We start from the raw sequence: 8,693 nt of genomic DNA on the forward strand, positions 1-8,693 counted from the left end.
CACACACACATACCCATACACTTCCCCCCCCACACACAAACACACACACACATACCCCCCCCACACACATACCCATACACCCCCACACACACACACACACACAAATACATATAAACCCATACACCCCCTCACACACACCTGCACACAGACACATACCCACACACCCCGCACACACACATACCCATACACCCCCCCCACACAAATACATATATACTCATACACCCCCTCACACACACACCTGCACACAGACACATACCCACACACACCCATACAACCTGCCCCTCACACACACACACACCCTCCCCCCCGACACATGCCCATACACCCACACCCACACCCACACACTCACCCTTCCCCCCCACACACATACCCATACATTCACCCCCCCACCCCCCCACACACACACAGCTATCAGTAAGATTATTTTCAGTACTTAGGGAGAATCTTAATCCACTACCACATGTCCACTGTTACAGTTCACACTGGATTGGTGCAGTACAACACACATTCATATTAAATGTGCAACAACACGTATGCCCAAATATGCCTTATTCTCCCACATCACAAGGAACGCTCACATGCATGTTATTCTCCCATGTCACATGCGATACTCACATGTGTTATTCTCCCACATCACATGGAATGCTCACGTGTGTGCTATTCTCCCACGTTACACGGACCGCTCATACATGTGTTATTCTCCCACGTCACATGTGTGTGTTATTCTCCCACGTCACGTGTGTGTTATTCTCCCACGTCACACGCGTGTGTTATTCTCCCACGTCACATGTGTGTGTTATTCTCCCACGTTATTCTCGGTCACGCTGGCTGTCTGGTAAGTTTCAGCACACTGTTCTGCTCTGCACCCCCTCACATGTCTGCCATGAAAGCAAAGTTTTTATCCTCAGACGGCACCGTGGGACAATGACTTTGGATTTTAAATGTGTCTCAAGTCAATTTCAGAGGTTGAAAGGACTTGGGGGAAGATAATAGTTGGCCAATTTACACTCCATTGAAATGTACGTTTTCTTCAGAATCCGTCCCAGTTTAGACCGAACAGCTCTGCCACATGTGAGGACAATTATAGTCATTCTTCTACTACAGGATATGAGGAGCTCAGCTCAGCACTGTGTCTGCAATGTGTGTACCTGTTGGTGGGGGCGCACTGGAGGGGGGCACTATGGCCTCAGGTCTCTGAGACAATATAGGAAGTATAAATAATCATTTCAGTTTATCCCTAACTCTATCCCTAACTCTCTTCCCAACTCTATCCCGATCAGTATTGGTGTCCGTGGTCTTATGATCTGATTCCAGATCAGTACTGGTATTGGCTTCTCCAGCTAGAGGAGGAGGGTTGATCTGCATCTGGAGCAGGTGGAGGTTTTTATTTTGCACATAAAAGACAAAGTGATTCTGAAGATGTTTGAATGTCATTCTTGTCCTGTTTCAAGGACCAGGTTATGATCACTGATTTTCTACTTTGGTTCCTTTTGATTAGATGCTCTACTCAGTGCTTACTATCATTATAATTTAGTTTGTTGTTTAATTTCATGTCTCCAGTAGTGGGTATAATTAACATATTAGTGTTTACTGTTTATTTCAGTATAACTAAGTTCGATCTTTTTGGCTAGTTTATGCAGTAGGTCTTCTGGGGTTCATGTGGTGTCGATAAAGACTTTGTGGTATAGAGAGTCTGGGTTTTGTGATGAGTCTGGGTTTAGTGATGAAGGCTTGGTGGTGTAAAGAGTTTGTAGAAATGAAAGGTGGAAATATCTCTCTATTGATATTGTAAGATGAAGTGAGATGTGGCAGATACAGTGATGAGTGATGTTTATTTAGGGCAATTCCACTCTCATTAACCTTAGCATAGAGCATATCAGATAAGCATTAGACAAGGACCTGCAGCCAGAAACCATAATAAAACACTGTAAAACACACAGATAATTACAACCACCACTGACAGCATGAGACAGGAAGACAAGAAGTGTAAATACACATTTGTTCCAGCACACAGGATATGACAAAAACACAAATACAAGATGCCAACACTCAAAACATCCACTAAATGAAAGAGCTTACAGGTAGAACGTATCAACAAATGAACTCTTGGGCTAAAATCAATTTGAAAAGTTTCTAATGTTGCTATGTGGTTTCATTTTAAATACCTCTCACAGTTATATTGATATTTAAAAGAAACATTTGTTCTCTACTTGCCTGCTATAGATTGTGTTTGTTAATTTTGCACAGCCAAAGTCCATTATAATAATTGCATTATACAAAGTCTCCAAAACGTTCTTCATAATGAAGAATCATCCATCAGTTCTCCAGGCAGCTCTGTTTACATGTAGATGAGGTCATCCAGTTGTGTCAGTGTTTAGAGTTGTTCTGTTCTGTAGTGTCACTGCCATATAACAGTACTAGTTGAATATACTGATCTAAATAACTGGCTCTGTTCAGATCACTGAATTATGACATCCATCTGAATTTATTCTCAGACCTAAATATGTGCGGCAGGGAATATTCTTACATTTCCAAAATAATATTATGACAACATTATAATGACTTTATGACAGCATTATTATAGCAGGATAACCCAATTGCAACACATGAACAGGGCAGATGGGCAGGGTCACTTATGCTAATGCTTGGGATTCATGCTAGCAGAACAGGGGCGGAGGGGTGTGGTCACATATGCTAATTAATGTCAAACAGGTCTCTCTGTCAAACACGTCTCTCTATCTATCATGAATGGCCACCCGCCTGATGTCCCTGTTTCCATGTTTCGTTGTCGTGTCAGTTTTCCTTTGGTTCCTGGTTGTTCTGTTCCTTGGTTTCGTTTTCTTCATTCCTCGTTTGGTTTTCCACACCTGTCCCTCGTTTCTGGTCTTAAGTTCATGTATTTAAACCCTGTCTTGGCACCTGTGTGTTGGCTGTTCATTGCGTGCGAATGAATGGATGTTTTGTACTCGTAGCCTTTGTGTTACTCCTAGTCTTCATGTTTTATGGTCTCAGAGTTCTTCCTCGTATCTGTTTTCCCTGTTTGCGTTCGTGTGCTTTTGTTGATCATGTAGCCCCATGCTCTCCATGTTGGTAATATGACCCTGGACTACTACAACGACTCTGATTTTGTATTTGCCCTTAATAAATCTCGCTCTTCTCTGCACATGTGTCTGCCTCCTTACCGCTCACCATTACAGAGTGAACAGCCAACAGTGTGTTAATGTTGTGTGTGTGTGTGTGTTTGTCCACTGTACTCACCCTCAATCTCTCAGCAGTGTGTTAATGTTGTGTGTGTGTGTGTGTGTGTTTGTCCACAGTACTCACCCTCAATCTCTCAGTAGTGTGTTAATGTTCTGTGTGTGTGTGTGTGTGTGTGTTTGTCCACAGTACTCACCCTCAATCTCTCAGTAGTGTGTTAATGTTGTGTGTGTGTGTGTGTGTGTGTGTGTTTGTCCACAGTACTCACCCTCAATCTCTCAGTAGTGTGTTAATGTTGTGTGTGTGTGTGTGTGTTTGTCCACAGTACTCACCCTCAATCTCTCAGTAGTGTGTTAATGTTGTGTGTGTGTGTGTGTGTGTGTTTGTCCACAGTACTCACCCTCAATCTCTCAGTAGTGTGTTAATGTTGTGTGTGTGTGTGTGTGTGTGTGTGTGTGTGTGTTTGTCCACTGTACTCAACCCCCTTCTCTCAGGAATGTGTTAATGTCGTGTTGGATCTCTCTGGCTCTCTCAAGCGTAACATTTCCTTTTCACACCTGCTGCTGCTATGTTTATGCCTGGCTGAGCAGACAGGGGACCTTTACCCTCACCTGTGCCCACATTGGGCTCTGCCCTCACCTGCTTGCCTCACTGGGCTCCACCCCCAGCTGCTTGCTCCGCCCTTAACCCTTTGCTCCACCCTCATGCTACAACAGGCTCCCCTCACTTCACACCTGAAGGAAACAGGGGGATGTTGCTCTCATCTTAATGTTTGGGAGTTTGTGTGTGTGTGTGTGTGTGTGTGTGTGTGTGTGTGTGTATGCCTGTGTGTGTGCATGCGTGCGTTTGTGCGTGTGTATGTGTGTGTGTGTGTGTGTGTGTGTGTGTGTGTGTGTGTGCGTCTGTGTGTGTGTGCATACGTGCGTGTGCGTGTGTGTGTGTGTGTGTACATGTCCCCCATGGTGGTGGTGCTCATTATGGTGTCAATATGGAAAACTGTAAAAACTCTAAAAACTCTAGGAAAAAACACTAAACCAAAATCTAGTAAATGTGAATAATTATGAGAAGACAGAATTCTAATAATATATTGTACAAGGTTTGTTATGGCAGGCGTTGATTAACAGCAAATTCTGAAAGAGAAAAACCATCAAAATGAAAGGAAGTGATTGCCGTAGAAGCGGGAGGTGTGTGTGAGGTTGGAGTGTGTTGCAGCTCTGCTACTGGCCTTTGGGTTTGCTATCTAATAAACACGAGTTCCTTCCTAAACCATTAAACCATTCTATAAGGTCACACTCAGATGCCCAGACTGGTGGAATGGAGTTAGATATGAATGTTGAAGAAGGTGATGTTTTCATCTGGTCTGACGGGAGGAGAGAGAGAGAGAGTGAGAGGGAGAGAGAGAGACAAAGAGAGAGAGAGAGGGAAAGAGAGAAAGAGAGCAGCTGTCATGAGGACATACAGAGACTCTGGTGAACAGGAGGGTTTCTGATTACCTGCTGGAGAACCATGTCCTCTGGAGTCTCTCTCTCCTAATCACACACACACACACACACACACACACACCACATCCCTTGCCACCTGGCCCTGCCATTATGGAGGTCACATCGGCCATAGATTCAATTTACCCTCATTATCACCCCCATGCAAATGGGTCGTCACGGCAACGGGAAGCAAGAAAGCTCTGTGTGTGTGTGTGTGTGTGTGTGTGTGTGTGTGTGTTCTTACAGAAGCAGTGAGCAGGTTGGGTCTGTAGTGCCTCAGGCTCCTGGTTCAGGCGTGAGATGTGGAGACGTGAGACAGCAGCTCAAATCTCACTTGACATCTTACTGCAGGTGTGAAGGATAACAGAGCTCTGGCCATTAGTACCTTACTATAACCTATATATCCCTCACGCTCTCTCTCACTCACACACACACCAACAAATACCCACTCGCTCACACTTGATAAAAATTACACCCATAGTATATCTATGTCACAAAAGATTTAAGAATATTGTGAATAATATTTTCAAAGACATATTAGTGACATATACACTCACACTCACTCACACACTCACTCACTCATACATTCACTCACACACTCACTCACACCCACTCACTCACTCACACACTCACATACTCAGTCAGTCAGGCACTGACTCACTCAGACACAAACACACAAAAAAAGGTCCAGAATTCTTAGTCTCAGATGCCCTGCTGTGTTCCTCTGTCGTCCATGGTCCTGTCTTCTCAGTTCAGGGAGGCTTTGTGCTCTTTATCATCCAAATGTATGTTCTGTTCTCAGAAATACGATCGTTGTTGGGAACGAGAGATCCTGGTTGCTTTGGGCATTTATTTATGGGAAGTTGTTACTCGCTTTCATTTGTCATGCCCGTAATATTGATTTAATAGCTTAATAATGTGAAAAGTGATTTTGCTTCTTGAAAAATGCAGTCCTTCATTTGGAATATTGGCATATGAAAAAATCACACCCATAATATTTCTAAGTCACCAAAGCCTTAAGATTATATGTGTCAAAGACATATTAGTGCTGCTTTGGTCTAACACCTAAAAGGTAAAGGGAACATTTGTGGTTTGTCCCTAATGAAGCAGGATCCCTCGCGTCTGAGAGCCAAGTTGCAGGTTCACAGCGGGGATGTCCCTCACGCTGAGGAGGGGTTGTTGTCTCCCCAGCTGAGGCTGGACGGTCCTCCTCTTTTAAACACGCTCTTCACCTTCACTCAACTAATGCAGTGCTTTATATAGACTGAGTACATAATTCAGGACCTGCTATGTCATTACTACCAGTTTTGTCAAAGTGAAGGGAGTTAAATATCTACTATAGCACTCATTAGTTTAAAACTCATTTAGCTTCTCTTCTCCCTCTCTACACTGAGATATGATAAAGTCTTAATTAATTATTCAACCTTATTAAACACTCATATTTAACAGGCTCTCGAACCGAGTCGCCTCCTGCATATTAACTGGTCCAGAGTGCACTGCTACGCCTGCTTCTCCACACCACAGCCTAGGCAGAGAGAATATTTATACCTGAAGTCAGGGTGAATAAAGTTTCTGAGGCTGAATTTAATATGAAGAATTCAGACTGCTGCTATCCTCTCTTCCTGTAGGATAGAAAGGTATAATGTTGTGACATTTACTTTGGCCTAACACAAGAACCGCTCACCTGCTCAAACATCAGAGCGTGGGAAGCCACCCACAAAACCGATGCTAAAATGACATGACATAAGCTGGCATAACGTAACACTTGTAGAACATATTAGACTCTGTAACACACATTAACAACATCATGGAAGGAAACTCTGATCACAATTATGCTCAATCAAACCAAACATGCCCAGGAAAAGAACACTGCAATAATATTGCATTCAAAATAGAACTCTCTCTCTCTCTCTCTCTCTCTCTCTCTCTCTCTCTCTCTCTCTCTCTCTCTCACAAGTTGTAACGTTGTGCGGTTTGGAGGCGGATGCATGTGCGGAGAACAGAGAGCTTTATTATGGGCAAATCCCATAATATTCGTTGTAGCAGGCCAGGGTCATAGAGCCAACACAGGGAGTACGTAGATACATGATTAAACAAAGAAAACACACGAAGGGAAACAGAGGAAGCAGGCTATAACAAAGGCTAGGAAACACGAAAGCTAGGATAAACACAAAGGCACAGAGTACAAAGAAACACAACCACTCAAATAAACATGCAATGAACAGCAAAGACACCAGGAACACGACAGAGTTTAAATACATGAAATTAACAGGGTAGAAATGAAGGACAGGTGTGAGCAATCAAACGAGGGGCTGAGAAAACTAAACTATGGCATGGAACTAAAACACACAAGACAGGGAAAACACAGAACACGGAAGCTGAGAGGGACTAACCGTGACAGGAGCACACTGAGTAAGTCATAAAACACCCAGATGGTGCGATGTTGTTCATATTTCTCATCTACATGTATCATATATGTACAAACACTAAGAGTAAACATGAAGAAATCTGTGTAGGACCTGATACTCTACACACTCCAGGACGTGCTTCAACTCAGTGCTGGTCTCCAAGTCTAGGACGTGCTGGACTATGGTGAGGACGAGTTGCTGGATTTCTCCCTATGGATAAGTGTATCCATTAAATTAACAAAAGAAAATTGCACTGAATATTATGCAAATGAGATCCTACTAATTAGTTAATTAGTTAATTTTTTTGTGAATCACAGGTTTTAAAAGAAACAATATAAGCAGTCTACACCTAGACCATGACACACGGGGCTGCATGCTGCTTCTAACGCCACCTGAAAACAGCTCCATCCACCATGCTGTCTGTGTGGGAGTCTGAGAAACCTGCAGATCAGGTTAATATCAATGAGTCATGATTTAACATAATGCCTTTTTCTACCCAGGAAATCTGTTATTTTTCCATCAGTATTTGAGCAGTTCTGTGGGAACAACAGGGCCAGTAAAGTGGTGTGCTCCTGTCCGACTCACTTGGGGAGAGGTGGGGGTGCGTTATTCCACCACAAGACCCCGACTGGAGCCGGCAGACAGCAGGTTCCCACCCACACAGGAAGTGAACCAGGGATGAGATGGAGGGATGGAGGAAAACAACAGACAAGAAAAAAGGAGAAACCAAAGTGTTGGCATGTGAGAGTTTGTGTTTGGCATTTGGCAGGTAAAGACCATTAGTGGCCACTCCAGTCAGGAACAGCACTGTCCAGCTGGCAGAAAGTACGGTGTGTGTGTGTGTGTGTGTGTGTGTGTTTATATGAACAGATTGTCCAGATGTAACACCTGTCCATGCACTCAGCCTCAGGAAACATTCCTGCCTCTACATAATGAGTGTGCCCCTCTGCTTGTTGACTCTGGTCTGTTTTATTCACTGTCCAGTTTGGTTGCAACACAGCAGAGGAAAGGTGTGATCAGCATTTTTGTTCCCTATCAAGCCCCGCCCCACGTAGAGAGCCCACCCCCGCTGCCCCGCCCCCAGAGGCACACATGCCTCTCACGAGCTGTCTGCTGCTTCTGCTTGCGCTCCGACGCAGCAAAGATGGCCGTGTTCATTTGACACATTTTTTTGACACATTGTGTCTTTCTCAAAGGACTATGAGGGCTAATAACAGAAAACTAGCACATCAACCCCAACAAGGCTGAGACCGCACACAGCACTGGACACACAAATGTATTCAGTGGTCAAACATATAAGACAGACAGCAGATTCACAGGCTGAACACCAGTCACGTATAGTGAGAACAAACCTGGCAGTGTACGTTTATACTACAATGTTGTTCAATTACTGACAGTCTATGTTTCTCCAATCCTTACCAGTTATTGGTAAGTATATGTGAGTGTATATTCTATACCAGTTACTGATAGTGTGAATATGTGTATTGTGTTATATAGTCCAGTAATCTCTCTCTCTCTCACCCGTGTGTGTGTGTGTGTGTGTGTGTGTCTGTGTGTGTGAGAGACATAGATTCATTCCACTCTTTTACTCTGTTCTAGCCATCAG

The sequence above is a fragment of the Electrophorus electricus genome, chromosome 16 (genome assembly GCF_041902795.1).
Source record: "Electrophorus electricus isolate QZ-2024a chromosome 16, ASM4190279v1, whole genome shotgun sequence".
Classification (NCBI taxonomy): domain Eukaryota; kingdom Metazoa; phylum Chordata; class Actinopteri; order Gymnotiformes; family Gymnotidae; genus Electrophorus; species Electrophorus electricus.